The 21,492-nt window shown below is 41.6% G+C and overlaps 1 protein-coding gene and 1 long non-coding RNA gene across 30 annotated transcripts in view; one reads left to right on the top strand and one right to left on the bottom strand.

Annotated features, from left to right (window-relative positions):
• Positions 1–21,492, top strand: part of ARPP21 (cAMP regulated phosphoprotein 21) — a 206,041-nt gene that overhangs the window by 53,125 nt on the left and 131,424 nt on the right. The window contains exon 1 of one of the 29 annotated variants that reach the window (XM_075056334.1): positions 6,883–7,017. The exons of 26 other annotated variants lie outside the window; for them this stretch is intronic. The gene's annotated coding sequence lies outside the window, so the exon portion shown is untranslated. Of the gene's footprint in view, positions 1–6,882; positions 7,018–7,402; positions 7,517–7,634; positions 7,706–21,492 lie in introns of those variants that run through there. 2 more of the 29 variants (XM_075056325.1, XM_075056350.1) reach the window with 2 other exon arrangements.
• On the bottom strand, positions 3,009–6,179 carry LOC142044268 (uncharacterized). The gene is made up of 3 exons (XR_012654286.1): positions 6,052–6,179; positions 4,287–4,605; positions 3,009–3,453 (listed from the first exon to the last, which is right to left on the bottom strand). It is a non-coding gene; the product is annotated as an uncharacterized LOC142044268 (long non-coding RNA).

The following is a 21,492-nucleotide window of genomic DNA, read 5'->3' on the forward strand; positions in this document are numbered from 1 at the left end:
TCCTTGTTTAGGTAACACATATTTTTTGCAGACTTCTCTTTTAATTATTCCTGGTACAACAGTGTTTAAGGTGTGACTATCCACAATACTAGTGGCCACATCTTGAAGCCATTATACTGGTTTTACCCTCTTTAGACTCAGCCAGTATCTCTGTTAACTTGAGTGGGAGTGACCTGAGCAAAGATAAAGCCCAACCTTCTCCTACAAGTAGACTTTGGATTGGGGATCTGAAAACAGCAATAATTTCTGAGCATATTTGTAGTGATGTACTGAACTCCATCACTTCATGTTTATGGTCCTGAGTTAGCAACCCAGACTTGCAGTTGCATCCACAGGAGGTCTGAGGTGGGAGCAGCTGTATAGAAGCCAAGGCCAGTGCCACTCTCTCTGGGAGGTCCCCAGTTGGCTTCCTCTATTTTACAGTTCAAATGTGAGTCAACATGTAGGCATTGTGGGTAGCAGGAAAGCTTGAAATCCCAGGGTTAATATATGTCTGTATTCTGCTCACTGGAGGTTAGTGTTGTGGCTTCCTGGCCAGTGTGAGCCTCAGAGCATACTGCTGTGAGGTTGGGTGGGCAGCAGGAAAGCAACACATCCAGCTTACACAGATGCTGTGGTCAGGATCCTTTCCAGAGATTCCGATGCAAGAAGTTAAACATTATTCTTAAAATGTTTTAAAAGAAAACTGAAAAATGGTATCTGGTTGAAGACTATCTAAGTACTAGTGTAGTATCAATTTATTTGTGAAAAACACCTGCAAGGTAGGTCTGGGCCTGATGTCAACGGGAGCCTTCTCTTAAACTGTTAGATTCAAAATATGCAATTCAGAGAAGACTAGATGTTCTAGAAGCGAAAATTAAGAGGGCAACATGTTCAGGGGAATTTCACAGGGAGAAGTTGGTAGTTGGTGAGTGTTCTGGGTTACAGGTGCTGATTGGCACAGCAAGTCTTCTTTTCTTCACCTCCATATCATTTGCCAACTTCATTCTCTGGGTTCTCATATGGTATCCGATCTACATAGTGGCACTGCTTATTGAACAGACACTGCATTGGGTTACATCTATGTGCCCTGACTGAAACACAGAAGAGAGGTGTGCTGAACATTACTGAGACCCAGGCTCCTCACTACATGAAATAAATAGCTGAACTGAAATATACCTCACAGTCTGTATGATTGCTCTCTGTCTACTTACAGCTGGGGTGATAGTCTTCTCTAAAATATACTGGTGTTGCTTTTGAGTGTTAAACCAAGGCCAGAACTCCATAATCATGTCTTACTTTATTCTTAATATTGCTCTGACAAGATTTCTGGAAGGTAAATGGCGATTCCTCTCAAGATTGCTTTTTTCTTCTTTCCCCTCTCTTTCATTTCCTGGATCCACTTGCTCACCCATGAAGTTCTCTAGTCCCCTGGCTTCTCTTCTGCCAGGACACCTTAAGGGCAGATATAGGACTAGTGATGGTTTAGCAGTGAGAGAGGCACTTTTGAAAGCCTGTATTACGCATTTCTTATTGTGGTAGCTGAAAATTGTCACCAAAGCTTTTCTGTTCTCTAGGTGTGCTGGGAGGAAAGCTATGCTTTTATACTTTGCTTTAGATAAAGGGCTGCAATAAAGACTTTTCTTGGTAAGATCTTGACGGGAAACTGCTTTGTGCTAGTGAACTTGTTTGTGATTCTTACAGCTCCTATGCTGAGGACTGTAACTACCCTCCTGCAGATGCTATGTTTGTCATATGTCTCCTTAGAGCCACTCGTACTTGTGAGCCAAGCAGTTCCTGGGCTCTTAGGTGACCCTGAGCTGTTGGATTATTAAAGCTCATAAATCCTATTGAAAGATTTCGGAATTTCCTCAGCTTGATTTCTTCCCTACAGGACTCTTAATATGTGTAGGTAGTGCACATTACCCACAATGAATCACAGATCCCAAGATAACTAACTCACTGCATTCCCTGACTGGGACTCTCCCTCCTCCTTGTTTTCTCACCATTTTCTCCCTGGCCCATCCTAACACCACAGCTCACAACATTCTTGCTGACTCTCTCTTCCTACTGTTCTTTCTCTTACTCACCACTGCTTGTTTTGTCTCTCCGCCCTAACGTGCATGCCGCACATATCTATTACAAAAAAATACCACGATGCTAAGTACCTACATCAGAGATGAACTTCTGTCCAGAGCAACTGCTGCCTGAATTTCTCAACCTGTCATAGCTCTTTGAATGTTGTCTGCAATATGACTGAGTCAGAAGGATACCAGGCTGAGCCCTCTGTGTGGCTTCTGGCTTACTTTGGAACATCCTTTTCTGAGCTGCCAGCCACCCTTTTAGCCCATGAAACAGTCCACTGTCCCTCCAACACTGTGACCTGAAAGTCCCCCAGTCCTCCTGCCTATAAACATAAATTAAGGAAAAGGCTAGAACAGGAGAGACCTTTTGCACCAATGCTAGCTGTCAAAGCTAGAGTTCAAATTCCTGCTCATCTTCTTTTGAGAGTCACAGCTGAGCAGGAGCTACAGTTTCTGCTCTTAGGGGGGATCAGACAACTTTTTTTCCGTGGGGTGAGGAACTCCACACTGGAATATCCTTTTCAAGATACGCAGATATGGCACATCAAACACTTTGGGATTTCTAAAAGAAACTAAGAGGGGATTTGAAATGTCAAACACAAAGAAATGATGCTTTGCTTTTAGTGGGAAAAAAATACCTTCCTCAGCCCCTCTAGCAACAGATTATATTTTTAAAGGGTTGTTCATTGATCCTCCTCCAAAGAGGGAGTCGTAGATTTAGGTACCTGATCTTAATCCTAATGAAGTCCATTGCAAAATTCTCCCTGACTTCAGTGGGAATAGCATAAAGCTTCATTTTTTTATCAAATCTGAGCTACCACTACAAGCTGTACACAAATCACTTGATTAATTTTCCTTTATGTGTGATGTAGCTGGAATAAATATTTCAGCTTTTCCCGAGAAGTGTTTGAAACTAGAGCAATTTGGCTATACTTATGTATTGTTAAGTGCCATTTTAAATAGAAGTGCTGTATTTTTAAGTCCATCTGCAAATTATGCATGATTAAATTGTTTGTAACATGTAAGACATAAAAATGGAAAAAAGTTTAAAAATAAAAAAACCCTAAAGACTGATCTCTTGTACAGAAGATTATGATAAAATACATGAACAGTTAGCTTATCATGCTGTTGTGCCTCAATCTGAATCATTCCATAACTCCAAAACACAATAGACTTTACATGTTAGCTTTGTTTCACTGAAAAATGACTAGAGGCAGAAGAAATGTGCAACCAGTCATGCAAGCTTTTATTACTGTATTAAATTGCATGCCTTCTTTTACAGTAATCCCGTGTGATTGCAGAACTGCATGAAGCTCTGTATGTTTGTCTGACATCACATCCGTCGAATCTGATGTCGGTTTTTGAGAGCCCACTAAGGTTTTCTTGATTTCTAAGTGAAATTAAGAGAACATAGTTAGAAAGTGTGCTCGCAGTGAACAAGTAATATAATCTGTTGTCATGCTTTGAAAATATCTTCAGCTGAAGCGTTGGAATTTTGTGTACGTGTAGCAGATGAATGCTTCACTGCTGTAGGGTGGTCCTGTTGCGCAAGGGCACTTTTCAAGACCAGAGACCTGGAAAGCATGCACTTGGGGGTTAATTAAATGCTTTATTAAAAAAAGTATTTGGAGAAGTAGGTCATGTGTCTTTTTTTTTTTCTGCTTACCCTCAAAGTCTGGCTATGAAACACACAGGAAAAGGTGTCAGAGGTCTGAAAAGGTTATCAAATTCCACCTGTGCTTAAACACACAGCTTCTGCTGACTTCCGTGAGGTTTAAACGGACAGTTATCCCTGTGCATGTTTACAAATTGGCACAGGCAGCAGCAAACCATTGCCATGGTTCCCCGCCTCTTAGATATTATGATTGTGGAATGATTGTGATTTTTCTTTCTGCTGAGAAAAGTCCTGAAGAGGGCATATAGGATGCATATTCTGTTAGATTCGTATCTGACTCTGAGAAGGTCTGAGGTGACTTCTCAACAAAGGGAGGCAATTTCACCTCTTTGCACATGCTGTGTGTTGATGCTGCTCACCATTCTGAGTTGAAATTCTACCTTGCATGATACTGGGGTGATAACTAGGTTTTTTTCCTGAGTATTCCCTTTGGTGTTGCTGTAGCTGGCATCTTTTAGCATTTGGTAACTTGCACCAAGGCACATCCTGCCACACAGGAGAGAGTGAACTGCCAGGACTACAGCTTGGATGAATTTTTATCTACTTACAGATCTGATGTATAGCTTTGGTGCTTCCCACTCTGAAGACACTCCAGTATCCCAACAGTGGGAGACAAGCTGTGGACACGTGGCTGTTTCACACATTCATTGTGTCTAGTGACTGGAGTAAGGTTTATGAAACATTCGCTTCCCTCACCCCCTTTCCTACTCAGGCAGGTGAGTTGCGAGTCGGCTAGCGAAGGCGTGAGTGAGTGCTGCTTTAATGTCCCGATGCAGCCTGTGTTCTCTCCCTTAGCTGGGTACCCTCTGTGGGAAGGAAGGGATGATGATGTGCAGCAGCCAGCTGAGGTCCTCTGCATTTCAGTGCCTGTTCAAAATAGTTTTGAAAGCCATTTTGGAAAATGAACTTTGGTCCACAGTGGAGATGGCTAAAGGAAACACACTCCAAAAGCAAAGAACTGGTCCTTCCCCAGTTGCCAGCTGTAGCACACTTCAGATGCAACTTGTGGCACACAGTGTGGGGATACGTTAAATAATGAAATTAAAAGTAGATGGAGCCACGCACAACCATCCTAGGAGTAAGCCACATCAGGAGCTGCGTTAGCAGAACAGGTTTTGGTGTGCCTGGCTGAATGCCTCTCATCACTCGAGGCATGCACCAGGAGCCTGCTAATGCACACCCTGTTGTGGTTCATTTTTTGCTGTATTCTTCCAGTCTGATTCCAGTCAGCAGTCCCTGGTAAAAGTGGGTGTTTGCTTCTGAGAGGAAAGAGGGATTCCAGGGGTGCCAGGATAGTACCTACTAAAGCAAATGTTTCCCCCCCAACCTTCTGTATATTTGTCTGTTTGACTGGTACACGAATTCTTCTACATTTGTTAATTGTGGCAAACTGTCTTTTTTAACAAGGACTTTCTGAAAGTACGTAATGAAAGGAGTGCATTTTTAACTATGTATTTTAAATAAGAATTGTCTGTCTGCGGGAGTTGGGTTATTTGTATCGCTGTAGACAGAAATGATCACTATATTTCATAGGACCTTGCTGCTTTGTACTTATTGACTGTTTATTTTTCATCAATAGGATTACTAATTGCAGCTAGTACCAGACGCTTCTGTCTCCTTTCAGGTTATTGTAGTAGAGGGCATTGTACCAGATGCATGGTTATTCACAGAGCATGCATTTCCAGCAGCTGAATTGCTGGATCTGCTCTAAATGATCTATGGCAATTACATTTGGCGTTGTACGGCTATAATTTTACTGCATATTAATAGCCACCTAGCAAAGAGCTAAATGCCCTTTTCTCGGCTGGATGCAGAATGAATGCCTGGCTGTATTCAATTGGGTAAAACGAGGCTCGGTTTTTAAATGGATAGCAGGGGTTTTATGTATTGGAAATGCGTGTTCTGGTGAAATGTCTTTCCCTCTGCCTTGATGGTGTGCAGCGAGGCTCCTGGAGAAATACTAAGCCAGATTCTAGATGGAGACATGCTGGGAAGGGGGAGAGGAGGGGGAAGGGGATCATGTGCCCCATTTTAAGTGGCTCATCTGCTACCACCCAAAATCTGCTGCAGTCTTTTTTGTTTTTTTTTTTTTTTTTACCCCTTTCAGCAGCTTGGCTGAGCAGCGTGGATGCTGTCGGGTTTCACCATCAAAAATAATAATTAAAACCACCCTCCCCCAGACCTTCACTAAAGCTGTTCTCTGGAGTCAAGGGCCTATTTTCTTCCCTCTTTTTGGGGGGGGTTGGGGGCGACGGGGAGTGGGTGGGAGCAAATAACAAGGAATCGGAGGAGATTAACGAGCTTTCTCCTTACCAGCCTTGCTCGGGTGCTTTGTCTCTGCTCCTGGCCGGGGGTGGGCTGACGGGGAGGGCTTGGGGGGGAGGTGGGGTGGGGTGAGCAGTGTGACTGGAGTGGCCGGCGTGCGGGAAGCCACACACACACACGGACAGACAGACAGACAGACATACCCACCCCACACACAGACAGGACACGGAGCCCGGCCGGGCAGCTCCTCGCCCCGGCGCGGCCCGGCCCGGCCCAGCCGCGCAGTCAGCGGGCGGCGTGTGTCTGTGTGGGGTGGGGTAAGGACGGGCGCGGGGGGGGACGTTGGGCGCGGGCAATGGCGGCGGAGCCAACGGCTCCTGTGAGGCGGCCGTTGGCGCGGCCGAGTCAGCACGAGCCGGAGCGGCGGCGCTGAGCGCAGCGAACGCGGAGCCGGCGAGGAGCGACACGAAACGCGCCGCTGTCTCCGGTCCGAGGCGCACCACGCTGCGTGGGCGGGGAGAGAGAGAGAGAAAGGGAGAGGGAGAGACTCGCAGACAGACAGTACAGCCGGGGAGCGCGGCAGATAAAGGACAGAGGACAGGCAGAGAGAGAGGAGCGAGCGAGCGGGGATCCAGTCAGGCACCGAGAGAGACCCAGGCAGCGGCAGAGGCAGAGGCAGGGCAGGCGACGGAAGCCCGGCGGCGGACCAGGGCGACGCGAGCGGAGCGGGGAGAGGCGAGGAGGCGAGGCGAGGCGAGCCGGCCCGAGGCGGCAGGCGGCCGGCGGTCCGGGCGGCGCCGGCGCGGCCACCGCGCCCCGGCCACCACCGCGCCGCGGCGGATCTCCTCCCGCGGAGGAGGCGGAGGCGGAGGAAGAGACCATGTCTTTCAGGAAGACAGGCACTGTACTGTAACAGCAGCAAAATAAACAAACCAGCCAACCAAAAATACCAAACAAACAAAAAAATAACCCAAGCCACCAAGACGCTGGGGGCAGATCCCGTTTTCAGGCAAGGTAAAAAAAAAAAAAAAGGAAAAAAAAGCCAAACCAAAAACCAAAAAAGCCAAAAGCAGAATCTGTAGACATTTGTGTGGCGTGATGTTCTTTGTTGTTGCGATTTCTTTGGTTTTCCTTTTTTTCTTTTTTTCTTTCCAGCATGTGTTTTCTGTCATTTCGTTGGAGTCATTCGCCCCCATCCCCCCCCCCCCCGGTGATCTTTTAATTTTTGAGGTCAGGGCGGCTTGAGCATGTGAAGCAGAGGGAGAGGGAAATAGGAGCTGTGCATGGCGCTGGGGCTTGCGTTTTATTACACGCGATGTGCAATTATTTATAGCAACTGCAGGATTCCGACTCTAAGATGTGGTATTTACCAGAGGGGGAGGGAAAAAAAAAAAAGGTGGGGTGGGGGGGGAAGGATACCGCTCATAGTCTAGCTGGGCAGGATGGTAGCGGTGCTGAAGCCGGAGCCTCGCCCGCGATCTGGGAGCGGCAGGGTAGCGGCGGTGAGAGCCAGGTAGGGCGTGAAGGGCTTGCGCAGCGGTCGGTGGGGCCGGCTGCCCCCCCCCGGAGGGCGGCGGTGGCCCCTTCGCAAAGTTTCCTCCGCCGCCAGCCGGGAATTACCAGAGGCGGTTTTGGCGGGAGAGGCGGCGGCGCGGCCCCCGGTTCTCGGCAGCGGAGGGTCGGGCGCGGAGGCGGAGGTGAGGTGAGCGGAGCTCGGTTCGCGGCTGGCGGTGGTGTTCTCGCCTCGGAGCCGGTTGTCCGGGATCGGGGCTGAGGCTGGGGAGGCGAGGGCCGAGGAGGGGAGCTGGGGGGGAGGGCGGGGGGGGGGGGAGATCTCCCTCCGCCCAGCGGTCGTTTTAGCTAGAATGTATCAAACTGTAAAAAACAAAAACAAAAACAAAACAACTTTTACTCGCTGGTTTGTGAACAACATCGAGGGATACACTTTAAAAAGCCGTGCTTTGCTGGAGGGAAAGCCTGGGGTTGCTTGACTGGCATTGTTCTTAAGGGTGGCGATTTGAGGGTAAGGGATTTACTTGATGCTTCCTTAGCATCTCTTTTTTTTTTTTTTTTTGCATGCGGTGAAGGAGGATCAGAATCCAGGAGTTACAGTCCTATTGTTAGGTATCCTAGCAATCTGTTTGCATTAAAAAATAGTTAATGTTACTCCGCTTAGTGTAATTCTGCCTACTTGGATGTGCGTTTCAACGGCAGCGCTTGTAGATCGAACCAAGACGTGCTCATCCAGCGCAGCCATTGCGCAGTCTTGTTTAATTGTTGATATTTTTTGGCATTCATTTACCGTTTGAGCCAGCGGGACCCCCCCCACACACTTAAATTTCGGGTGCATTTTTCCGTGCTAGGTGTGTCTTTGCGGCTCCGCTCTGCCTCCTGTCTTTGCGCTTCCAGGTGTGTGTGGTTTTGCTTCAGTTCATCCCGCTGCCGTGTGACATTGCTGTAAATGTGCCGAGAGGGGAAACAAAAGGCATTAAAGAGTGTTTGTCGATCACCTGTTTGACTTCTCTACCATTGCGCTGAGCTAGATGCATGCCCAGTATGCATTCTTCTAAATGGCATATGTAAATTTTAGGCAAGTACAAAGCAATGGAAGCTGAGGGTGATGGGGAGGGGGAAAAAAAAAATACTTTAAACTGACCTGCAACTTTTCAGTCGCATAATTTAACTGCACGCTGATTTTTGTTTTAGCAGTCTTCGTCACGGATCGAGGCAAGTTTGTGTGCACAATTAGGCTTGCAAATTGCTAATCTCGCACTGACTTTGCCTCTCAGTTCCCAGCTGGGCATGGTTACCTTGAGAGCTGTGGTATCAGCACTGTCAGAGCATGCTCCGGTGGGGAGATCGGGTGTGTTCTATTTTTAATACTATTTAATGAAGATGCTTCTCACTCTGCAATATACGAAGCATAATGGAAGAGCAGAGCGATGATTGGTTATGGATACTGGAAAAGGAAAAATGCAAAGGTAAAAATGGAAATCCCTCAAATATTTCTATTACATTAATGAAAGAAAATGCAGCTGTGCAGAAAGGTGATCGATTAGCTGGCTTTAAGTCGAACTGTTTTGTGGTGTCTAAGATGATTTAAAAAAAAATCTTTTAGAAAGTTGTATGAAACAAACTGTAGATAGGAAATGATTTTGTGCTGTTGATAAATTGATTGTACGCGGGTATGCTTAAGTTGAAGAAGGATATTCCATTTTAATTCTTTTTTTTTATGTTGAAATGTCTTACAATGGTGTAGCGCTAAGGAACATCTTAAAAATACTTCTTTTTTTTCTTGTGCTTACCAGTTTTAATGATTAACTATTTATGTTCTTATTGGTAGCCTCCTGAAGCAGGAGTTTTGAGTTTTTATTCCTTGCAGTTAAAAGTTAATTCAGTTGATATTAAAAATCAATGTTGCATGTGATACTCACAGAATGCAAGCAACTGTAAACCTCTTGTGATATATGTGTAAAGGAAAATACCTATAGATAACTACAGTGTATGCCGTTACGCAAGATATGTGTAGATACTTTTGAATAACTGCCTTCTTTAGTTCCATGTATCTGTAGTCAGAAGTACATTTATTAGCTATTTGCAACCATCCATGCACTCAGAATAATGTAGAGAAACTTGCCTTGATTAAAGATGTCTTCTGTAAAACAACTGTATTTTCTCTCTACTGTCCACAGTTTTAGAGGACAGTGGTCTAAGAAATGGCTGAGTACCCCATCCTGCAAAATCCTTTTTCAGGCAATTATTTCTTTCTGCTATATGCTAGTCCTTTTGACTGCCCCAGGGCTAAGTGTGCAAGTGAGGGTTGCTCAGATGAGTGTTGCACTGCATCGTATCCATGAAGGAAAAATTACATAAAGATGATAGAGGAAACACAATTATATTTTTAACACAGGTGTAGTGATAGATCTCAGAGAGAGAAGAGCAATGCAATGGTCACTTTGAGACCCTATCCTGCTGGATTAAAACTGTGGGTGAAATCATGTTTTCCTGATAGTGCTGCTTTTCCTGGGGGCTTTACTGGGGTTATTTGCACAATTACAGAAAACTGGACTTGGCCTGATAAATCACTGTTATTAAACAGAATTCCTGGGAGTACATAAAAGAAACCTTAGAAGTTTTAAAATCTGCTGCGCTCTTGGCTTCTTCCCAGGTTATGATTTTAACAACTAATTTTAAACTTGGAATGAATAAGGGGGAAAAAGTGCACTAATTCTAGGATGGCTTACTTATAGTCTGTCTGTCTTCCTGTAGGCATCCCTCTCACTACAGTCAATGGGAGCTTTAAATTTGGAAGTGTGTCCAGGGTTTGGTTCAATGCCTTTATCAGTGCTAAAGACAGACACAGGGACAAATCTTCAGCAGCTGTAAATTGATGTAGTTCCATTGGTTTTAAGAACAGTATAGATTTACACCAGCTGATGATATGCCCCTCTTCTTGTAACATACGGGATCTGTAACTTGCACTGAGTGGTATTATCAATTTTGATGGCATTAATTTCAGAGTAGGAAAATGATTTTGGCAGATTGGCAAATCCTTGTTTATAGGGACTACTCACAAATGAGTGGCTTGATCCAGTGAGTGCTCCCAGCTCAATTCATTTGCTCGGTTGTAAAGAGAATTTGTAACTTACGTGATTATTTAAAGGAAATGCTATTGGTGTTAAGTAATCTATTTTCAGAAATACCATTAAAGATTGGCCAGTTGAGAATTAATGTAACTACCGTGCAATAAACTTGCAAAATCCGTTTGTCCCCTGCTCATTCATTTATTAGATTTGAAGTTCTGTATTAATGTTCTCAGCAGGTAGTAAGTCAAGCAAATGGGTCACTTTTTCTTCTAGAAGATTGAAACATTCATCAAACAAGTAATACATGGCAAAGACTCTGTACGTTCCAGTGGAAAGCACTTGATTCTGAAGACTTAAAAGTACTGTGTATGAACATTTTTGTATCTGTATGGTAACATGCATTTCTAGGGCGCGTTCTGTTTTGATGACAAACTGCAATCCAGGTAAGTAGGATTTTCCCCTCTTTAAGGCTGGGTAAATTGAATTGCAGATAAATTATGCAAACCATGTGAGATCACGCATCTAGTTTTTGACAGTCATCAAATGAGACCTATTCCAGTCTCCAGCTTTAATGCGAGTCACCCCTGGATGATAAGACTCCCTGCTTAATTGCTGGTTTTTGTTTTGTTTTCTAATTTTTTCACTTCATGTGTGAAATGGTGGCTTTCAGAAACGTGTAGGTGTAAATAAATTTACATGTTTGTTTATAACAATTACAAATATTTTTACATAATAATTTAATAATAAGCCTCTAGCAAGGAAATACCTTCAGAACAAGTGCAAAGAATGACTCATGTCTGTTCCTGGCTTTTGGTTTGCTTTTTTGTTTTGTTTTTTTTTTTAAAATATATTAAACATGCTTATAAATTCAGATAGACATACTGGTTACTGTTCGTGGACAGGATATGTTTTTCTTGGGTTCTTGTTTAAGAAGGAAACTTAAACCTAAATCACAATAACAGCCACTGTGGTTTGTGTGAGTGTCCCAGTGTGCGCACGCACAATTTATTAAAAGAATAAAAAGGACATTACACTATACAATACTTTCTGTTTTAATTAAGATGTATTTTTTTATAAATAACGTATATGATGGGTTCTTGCCAAGTAAGTCCTCATTTGTCAGTGAAGGTCCAAACCGCTTAGTTATAGGACTTAAGAGCTAAACTGCTCATCATTTCCTTAGATGTTTGAAGTAACTTCAGTTTTAGACTCCACCTTATCTCATGTGGTGCTTTTACAGTAGGTAAACTTGATGATGCATTGCCAATGACCCTATGTAAGAGTGCTCCCTATATGGAGGTCTCTTATGTTTTTCTTTAGCTTATCTTCATTTGTAAGAATACACAAATAATCTATATTAATACTTAATGTGTGTCATATGCAATCCAAAGTTATGAATTGCATTATTTCCAGGGGAAGAGTATTGGAGCTCTCTGTCTCCTTTAGGGAAAAACCCCAAGCAAACACTTCCATAACGTCCTACAGCAATGTCCCTCTTCCACCTGTCAATAATGTTGCCAATATTTACTGCTGCTTCCTTTTTCACTGTTGTGGTTTCCAGGCTTTCAGGTAATGCATCATCAGTACACTTCTTTACGGTTCCTTGGAAAAAGGAGTTGCAGAAAAGGTTTCCTTTCATTCAGATGTATCAGGTTTTAATCATATGGTGAGATCTTTAAACCACGTTAGATCATTCCAGATTCCTAAATAAGCAATAAGCTGGTATATGAAAATGTTACATCGCTCCCCCCCCTCCCCAATTCCCTGTTACTGAGAGGAAGAAGTGGGCTAAATGTGGGAAGAAATACAGAGAAACAAGGAGTAAACAAAATAACATATTTTACAGGAGTGAGTTCATAAGGGTTATTTAGATGAAGTAATTGCTACTGTGATAAACATGGTGAAAAATCCTAGACAACCCACAGGTTTTTCTGTTAATGTTGAAGAAGCTATGAAGTGTGAGAGAGTGATAATGTCATACAGCATGACTTAGCTGAAATGCAGAAGGCGTAGTTAGGCAGTGACAGCTGGGAATTTGAAATTTATGATTTGGATATCCAATGACTTTCTGAAGCAGGGGGTTTAGAGTATTTTCTAGTCACTGGCAATATATGGAGGCAGTAACCACGTAAGACTGTTTTCAGGGCAGACATGTTCATATAGCATGTGTTGAAGCATGTAAGGTGAGAAGTGCATTTTTATAAGTGAAAAAAAATTTGTTCACAGCAAAACTGGGATAGTTTCATGCATCTTTCTCCAAATTGGATGTCTGCTTTTCAGTCTTTTCAGGCCAAGAGTCACAGTTAACAAGAAGAGTACCATGAGAAAGCAAAGTCCTATGAAAAATATTCTTGTAATTTAATGCTTTCTAGTATATTTCTCATTTAGTCTTAGGCAATACTGTGATTTATTTATAAGCTGTTTATACAGCGCCTGTGTTAAAATTATAGAAGCTTAGTAACATCTTCCAACTGATAAAACTGTCTTTTTTACTAAATTGGATGCCTTCAAGCTTTTGAGTCAAAGGAAAGCTTAAATGGTCAGCAGGAGGTGTTAAAAAATAATCAGCAATTAAACAAAAATCATGAACACACCTCCCCCCCCCTTTCCCCACTGTTAAATACTCTGCTTTTTGTTTCTCAAAGTTTTTGTCTTCTGTTTGCAATCTATGCTAAAACATAAAAATCAAATATATACGAATGAACTACTTTCAGGCTTCTGTTTCATCCCAATTTTTATGGCCACACAGCAGTGATTTTTACTGGATTCATAAAATCATCAGAGCCAGTTTTATGTTCTAGGAATTAGAATTCTGTCATCAAAAGCATGTCTGAACAGCTAATAACCTTGTCATTAATTAATCCTGTTGCAGTATTTTTATTTTTATCACCTCACGAGTTGAAGTCTCCCTGTGCCCTCAAAACAGAAAGCATTTTGTAAATTTTCATTATTAAATATGAGAGATTGTGGTGCTTTTCTTCGCAGGGGTGCATGCATCTTGGTTTTGGCGACTTGCAGAGCTTCTTATGGTGTGATGCTTTATTTACTGTGAAGAAAGCTATCACAATTTGCTCCTGAGTAAAGAGGGATGGCAAGGCTTTTCAGCTGAATGACGCTAATGCAGACAAACTGCAGTAATTAGAAACATGTTATAAATACAGTTAAACTGTTATATAGTTAAATGCTCTATGCTAGTCAATATTGAGTTCAATGGGAAGTTTTATTGGGGAGCAGACTTTGGTGTTGATGCTTTCATGTGAAATAGGCACAGCATGATGCACTTTTGGAGAATACGCCTACTTTGTGCTTTTGGGGTGTTTGTGCCATTGAACTTAATTTGAAATGCTTTGCCTTCAGTTGCACAAAAGTAAATAGTAACTTGTGGTGGTTCAAACTGAACTTTAAGGTTTTTCCATTTTCAAGTGACTATTTCATTTCTAAATACATTGCCATTGGCATAACATTTAGAATGGTTTGAATGAGCTTGCTTAATGTATTATGAAGTATTTGCCATGGAGTCAGAAATGTTTATGGTGTCATAAAAGCTTTAGGAGAAACACATCAAATAAATTGGTCCACTCTAAAGGCTCGCTATGGATTTTAATGTAAGCCCAGGAAATGTCTGATAGCTTTATAATTTGTGTACTTTATAAGCCATGAAATCTGAAGTGAGGAGGTCTGACTTTCATGCTTTTGGTTTTTATTCCTTTAAGAAAAATTCAGAGCTTTCTCCTACCACCAAAAAAAAAAAAAAGGAAAGGAGAATTGTGAACATAGATCTAAAAGGAAAGCATAATGAATAACTTAGGGCATCTTAAAGTGCTGTACTTCATAACACATACTACTGTGGGGAAAATGATAATGAGACCATGTTTGATTTGGGTATGACTTTTGGGGAAGCTTTAATTCATAGAAAACAAGTCTAAATTGGAAAATGCATTGTATTTGCCAGCTTTATGTATCTCAATATGCTCTTCCACTATGGTATAGCAATCTGTTCTGCATCTGAGCAGCAAAATGGAGTGGTCGCTAGTGACAAGAACTGTGGCAAGCAGCGTAAGAATCCTTTTAGATGCCGAAGACAATGAATTATTACTGATGGATAATGTAACTTTTGTTTAATCTGTGTATTGATGAAAATGACAGCATTTGAAAGAAGTCCTTGAATGACCTGCTTTGTGAAGTAACCATCTCAAAATCAGAGACTGAGATAAGGGAGTGGTGGGGTAAGGGGCGTAATGGAGGGTTAGCGGCTGTAGGACTGCTTGTAATGTGAAATTAGGTTATGGGGCATCAGAATTAGGAGGACAGCAAAGGGAGGGAGGACTTTCAGGAGATATTCCCTGAAGATTAAGTAACTGCAGTTTTGGGTCGCCCAGAGAAAATATATAGATGTGTAGCCTCTTTTCAATATCATTTGTTTTGTGATGTAAAAAAAAAAAATAAAAAAATCCTTATGCATGCGATGTGATGCCTCTCTTTGCATGGAGGATCAGGACAAAGTGACTACTCCTCTGCAGTTGCACTTGATCTCCTGTAACCTCAGATTTGAGGAATTGTAAATGATCTATGTCTTCTGAATTTTGCTGTTGCGGAATTGCTCCTCTCTGCCACCTACCTGGCAGAAGAGAAAGGAAGATAACAAAATTGTTGCCAAGGTCTGAGGGCAGCTACACAGCAGCATGCACTACTTCTTAGCCTGGCTTACAGTCAGGGCATGAAGCTGGTGAGTGAGCCCTGGGGAGGCATGCAAGACTGTGGGCTCTGTAGTATGTAGCCGGTTCTTCTATGAGAATAAACTGGTTTCTATCCTTAATAGCTCTTGTCTTGGCATGCCAGTAACCTCAGAATTGATCAGGTATTTACTGAAATAGCATAATGTGCCCTGTGATGACATAAATTCACACCTTTCTGCAGAGGGCTTTGTATTAATGGAGAAGGACTGGTAGAAAAGAGCAGACTGAGACACAAATCTTGATGCAGCATTTTGGCTGCTTGTGGTTATGCTACCGGTAACCATATAGCCATAGTCGTGGGGCTGTGGTTTCTGCAGACATCTTGTCCACTCATTCATTCATTGTGATCATTTCCGCAATGCAGGAGGAAGATGCGGCAAGCACCTACGTCTTTCAAAGCCCGCATATTTCTTTGATGTGTTTGTTAGTCCTCAGGGTTTTTTTCAGGAAGGGGAACAGAAAACACAATTTGTACTCACAAAGGCTAATGATAGTTTTTCCTCTACAGATAATTTCTTAAAGAGCTGTATGTTCAAAGAATTGCTGCTAACTAACTCTTTTCTACATTACAGTTAATGTTCAACATCCAGGCAATGAAAGTCAAAATGTAGATTCTGTTGGCACCTATTCCTGTTTGTGTTTGTTTAATAACATACACTGGTGTCATGTCTCTATTAATGTTGTCAGGCACTTCAAAGCCATCTGTAATAAAACTGCATCAGTATAGGAGCATGTCAGAAAACAAGACAGTAAAATATCGGCACTTCTTAACAAAGCATTTTATTGATTAAACAGCATAATTACAATATGTAGAAAAATGAGATCAGTTCTGATTACTTCAGTACTTTGAGAGCAACTGCAGTGATACCTGAGTCTTTGACTTGCCTAAAAAATCGCCAGCAGACTGAGCAATTTGGTTGTGTGTTACAAGCGAATTCCATGCCATGGGAATGTGTTTGCTAAATTTGCATTGACTCAAGATCGTAACAAAGGAGGAGCATAAGTGACCCAAGTACTTCTGATGCATAGTTATACGTTCCCCTGGAATGTATCATTTATTACCTATACTCAGTAGTTGGAATGAGGCTGGTAGATGATGGTGTAACATACCAGTGTGCCTCAGAACATGAGCTGCATGTACAAGCAATTTCAATGGCTATTCACTGCCAGACAGATGATTTTAATAAAAGGAATTCAGAGGCTCCATTTTTGACTTCTGATGGTTTATTTTAGGGCTAGTAACTTGAAGTGCTATTGTTATTAAGCACTGTAAAATTGGAAAATGGAGATAATTTCAAGTAGCCTTACAATCTCAGCAGAGAAAATAAAAAAATATGGAGGGGAGCTAGTGTTACATTCTTCTGGCAACAGTAGCGTGTGTGAAGTAAAGCACACTGAAGTTAGGGAACTTACTGCATCCTTAGGTGATACATACAAACAAGGGATCTTCCTTAAAACCAGTCCGTAGCCCTGACTTAAAGGTTGCTGAAAGCACGGGAAGTTAAATATTAGAAGAATTCATTGCAGTCCTAATACAAATTCTTTTCTTGTTTTGTTTCTGTATGTATGTATTTCAAGCAGTCTCTAGCATGAATGTCTTTGCCCCTTTCCTGGCTGTGGCCATGCATGCATCAGTTGTCTCTGTTCTGCTCCTTATACCGTCTGACCATTCTTCATACTGGGCCTTTGCTTTTGTATGTTGTGCTCCTTGTGTGAACTTCCCTTTGTTATACTGACCCTTTTGACTTTTCTTGTTTTTTCAACATTTGCTCACATTGCCCAGCTTTTTTTCTTGCCTCTGTCTACATCAGTTGCTTGCCCCTGTTTGAAATGGCTGAAAACTTTGATTTGTTCATCATATAGTACTGCACTTTTAAAAATAACTTAATTCTGTAGATATGTTTTATTATAAACTGACTGTCCAGATGTTATATAAAGCATACTATCATTAGTCAAAATATGCCAGCTCCCAGATCTCTTGGACTTTGTATTGGTATCTCTTAAGAGGGAATGTCAAAACAGCTCAGATGGCATCTCTGAAACAAAAGGTATTGTGGTGGAATCTAGAAGACCTTGTGCTTTTGAACTTCTTTGTGTATGCAGTTCATATTAGTGTACCTGGGTCCCTTTGGGGCCTTCAGTCAAATTCAATAGCTCCATAGAATCGTGTGTATGTTTGCTGCTCCTGGAAAATGTTGTGTCCTGAACTCTCTGTCTATTTACATAGTTGTTTTTTTTTTTTTCTTGGATTAGTAATATTTTTAATAGATTTCATATTTGTCAGTTGCTTAGAAAACAGACTGTAATGGAAATGACACAAAATTAAATGCCTTTGACAGTGGTGTTGTCAAAGACTTTTTACACATTGGCTCTCTCACCTTTCAGATGGACTGCTGTCTGTGGTGTGAGCAGGAGATCCTAACAGCTAGCATAACACCTAATGCATTACACTGGATGCAGTTTACTGTATTACTGGGTTGTACAATGAAAAGAGGAAAAAATAGGTGGAGTTCTCATACAGAGAATTATTTCGTATTTCATGTCTGTACATTTGTTGGATAAGCTTGGAAACCACACCAAAAGCTGAAGGTTACATATTCTTGCCATAGCTTTGATTATAATGATTGCGTAGCCACAGATCCTGGTCAAAAGTGGAGGAGACTGATTGTAGAGGTAGTTACTAAGACATCTAGCTGTCTACATTTGAGGACCTATACTAAATACGTAATCCATTTTTGTGAAATACATATATACAAGCTCCTTGTAAAGACTGGGAAGCAAAGGAACTGTTGGCTGAAATTTCTCACTGAAGTGGAAGACTGATGTGTTTGAAGGAGCATGGTTTGCTGCCATCATCTGAAAGTCGAAATTTATTTTTTTCCTGGAAATCTAATCTTTTTGTTCTACATTTTGTTTCTTGTGTGTGTGCGTGGATTTTGTTGCTCAGCGATAGCAGGAGAAGCGCTTGTATTCAGCTGCTAATTACAGATTTAATTCAGTTATTTGTTTTCAGTAATCTCATTGCCATTAGTGCGTAGTTCTCTAATTGCCCACTGTACTGTCAGCTTATTATGAAAGTAACATTCTGATTATTTCGAAACCTAATAAAGAAATGATGGCAGCAGTCTGAACAGATGATACATAGTAGTTATGAACTGATTATTATTTTTTTTTAATGGGTTAATATCCAGACTGATGGACAGTCATCTCGGTTACCTCTCAAGCAGCATGGAGTTGAAGAAATCTCTCGCCAGTTAAAGCAAAATTCTGTGTTGTGGGGAGTCATTCCATGTTTTAGAGGGATGACATACTAACAAGTCATTTATTCCACAAATCATGGTGCCAATACTCTCTTCAATGTACTTGGTGATAATTGAATTCTTGAGTTCAGTTGTTTGCTAAGGAGGTGATTTGTGATTTTTAAAAGCATCTGTGTAAATGTCTGTAGTAGCACAGACTTGGAATGCAGTGAGACGGGCTTGGTTTGGGGTTTTTTTTTTTCATGTAGCCTAGGTTTAAGTCAACTGAAGGAAAGCTTTTGCTTTTATTGACTTAATTCTCTAGTCTTAATCCTTGCAAATAAAGGTGTGAAAATGTTAGTCCATATAACCCTGTTGCTGCAACTCAGAGAAATATGCAACTGGATTCTCTTTCTGTAGCAGAAAGCTGGTATCGCTAGAGGATCCTTCCAAAATGCATCCACATATTTTGTGGTCTCTGAAGTTCAAGATACAACATTTGTATTTCTGAGTAAGACTAAGTTGGCTTGTTTCCCAAATGACTGTATTACCGGTCTGCTGCTAAACTGCCTTTCTAATGCAGTGGATAGGAGAACTAGATTGCATTTGGAAGACAGGCAGGCAAAATGCTTGTTTTCAGCTTTCTGCTGAATTCAGACATTGGAACAGGTGAACTCCTGTTATGTGGTAAGGGAAGCTGCTATAAAAGTAATGTTGCTTTGTGTTCTTCAGCCCTCCAGAATGACTGTAGATGCAAAATGCAGTCTTGATCCCCACTCTTGTGCTCACTAGTGTCAGCTAAATGAAAAGAAACTGTATTGTTGAAAACTTATTTTTTGCTGGCATTCCAGTAAAGACAAGGTGTGGGAAAAACAAACAAGAAAACCCCTAAACTTAAGATGAGGAGGATGACGACCCTGGGCTAATACTGTGAGTAAGAGTACCTGGCTGTGCAGGAGACCTTCCTTCACTGATGCCTAGTTGTGAAGTGCGTGTATGGGGAAAAAGTCTGGTGTGGTAATGGGCCAGTGGAGACCTGTTCCTCTCTGCCCTGCACAGGCTATAGGTGATGGCTGTGGTAGTTGTAAAATGCCTGTTTACTTCAAGAAACAAAAGGAGATCCTTTTATAAATGGCTAACTGATCTGTGGCGAGAGGGGATGCATTTGCTGAGTCACTAACAGAAAAACAGGGCCTTTTAAAGTATTTTGTGGTACAGACAGTGAATACAGTGACAGGTTTTTTTTCAGGAAGTGGACAGATTTTCAGTCCTTCCAAGTGCCTGTCTGAGGTCATTTGGGTAATTTGGGGTTATTCTTTTCCAATGAAAGCTCTTAAAAATATTTATGTCTTAAAAATGGGCCTTTCTGACAGTGGGAATAGCTACAAATTCAAATGCTGCAGATAGTACCAGTTTGTGAGCTGTATGCCATACCAATATCTTCACAAAAACCAGCTTTCCCAAAAAATGCGTTTTCCAAAAAGCAAAGACAGATAAATGGGCATGTTGTGAGTAACACGAAACAGTTTTAAGAGGGGAATGGTCTACCATGAGACAGTAACTCGGAGAAAGGTATTAGAGCAATAGAAATCCCTATTGTTCCATTTTTTATTTTTATTTCTTCTTAATGTTCTCCAGCACTGAATTTCCCTTCCTCACGCTCAGCTGTATGAAGTGTGGATGGCCCTTGGGAAGGAGAATAGGCAGCCAGCCATCTCTCATCAGTGCAAAACTTTTTAACAAACATTCATTTGGGGAGTGAATAGAGGAAGAAAACAAAATGAAAGGAATTGTTTTTAAGCAAAAAATGCACTTTCGGCATCATTGGCGCTCCCCAATGAAAAGTAAGCTGTCCAACCACTAACTGTGGCGATCCGAACTATGTTTGCACAATATGTTGGCAGTTCTACTACGTGGTAGACAGTGAAGATAAAAGCCATGGTATAAATGAATATTCCCAGCAAGGCTTTGAAAAGTGCTGGCAGTAAATTGTAACTTGGGTAATGAAAGCAGACTTGAAGTGAAATAGAGCTGATTGTCCTTACTGATTGCCTTGTTCAGTTTGCTTTGATGCTCTATTGCATACTTTAATGTGTATGCAGCTGATGTACTTCAGCCTTAAGATACTCCAGAGAAATACTCCTGTGTAAGTGAAATATGAACAGGTGGTTTGAGAAGTGTAGGCACTGCTAATCAGGCTAGTGGAAGAAATAGGAAGAATAGTAGTCCACTTTCAATGTTGTGTTTGTTGTAAATAACTAAAATGCTATCACTTTAGTATTTAGATGCTGATATGACTACCTATTTTTCCCTGTGTTTATTGTCAGTGTTATGATGGAGGCTTGCGTGCTGCTTATTTCTCAGTTCATTTCTCTTAGAAAATAATCTGAGCCATTATTATAAATTACTTGTAAGTGCTATTTCAGTCTAATTAGATTTGTAACAAAATGGATCCCATAGACAGAATTTTGCATAAATAAAAGCATTTATCTTGCTCTTTTGCTTTCCTACCTACTATCTTGTAGTACTAGTAGTAGTAATTCCTATACGAGTTTGATCCAGAGGCTACATTTAATTGTAAAGTGCTTCAGGAGGTCATACAAAAGAAGCATGGAGGGTTTTTCCTGATGATTATTATTATTGTTAAAAATGCTGAACTTCTAGGTTTCTTGTTACATGCCCTATATCTTCATGTATAGACAAAAAATATTTTTAAATATGCTTACAGTTTCGTTCGTGGCTCCTTTTCATACACACATGTTCTCACTACCTGTCACAAAAGCGTCTGGGGTTAAAGGGAGCACTGGAGAATGGAAGATGCTGGAGAATGATGGCCATGTACCTGGGGAAGGAGATGCTGGCTACTCTTCTGGCTCTTGTTTTGACCAAATTCATGACTCGCTTAACCTCTGTATTCCTCAGTGTCCT

The sequence above is a fragment of the Buteo buteo genome, chromosome 2 (genome assembly GCF_964188355.1).
Source record: "Buteo buteo chromosome 2, bButBut1.hap1.1, whole genome shotgun sequence".
Taxonomy (NCBI): domain Eukaryota; kingdom Metazoa; phylum Chordata; class Aves; order Accipitriformes; family Accipitridae; genus Buteo; species Buteo buteo.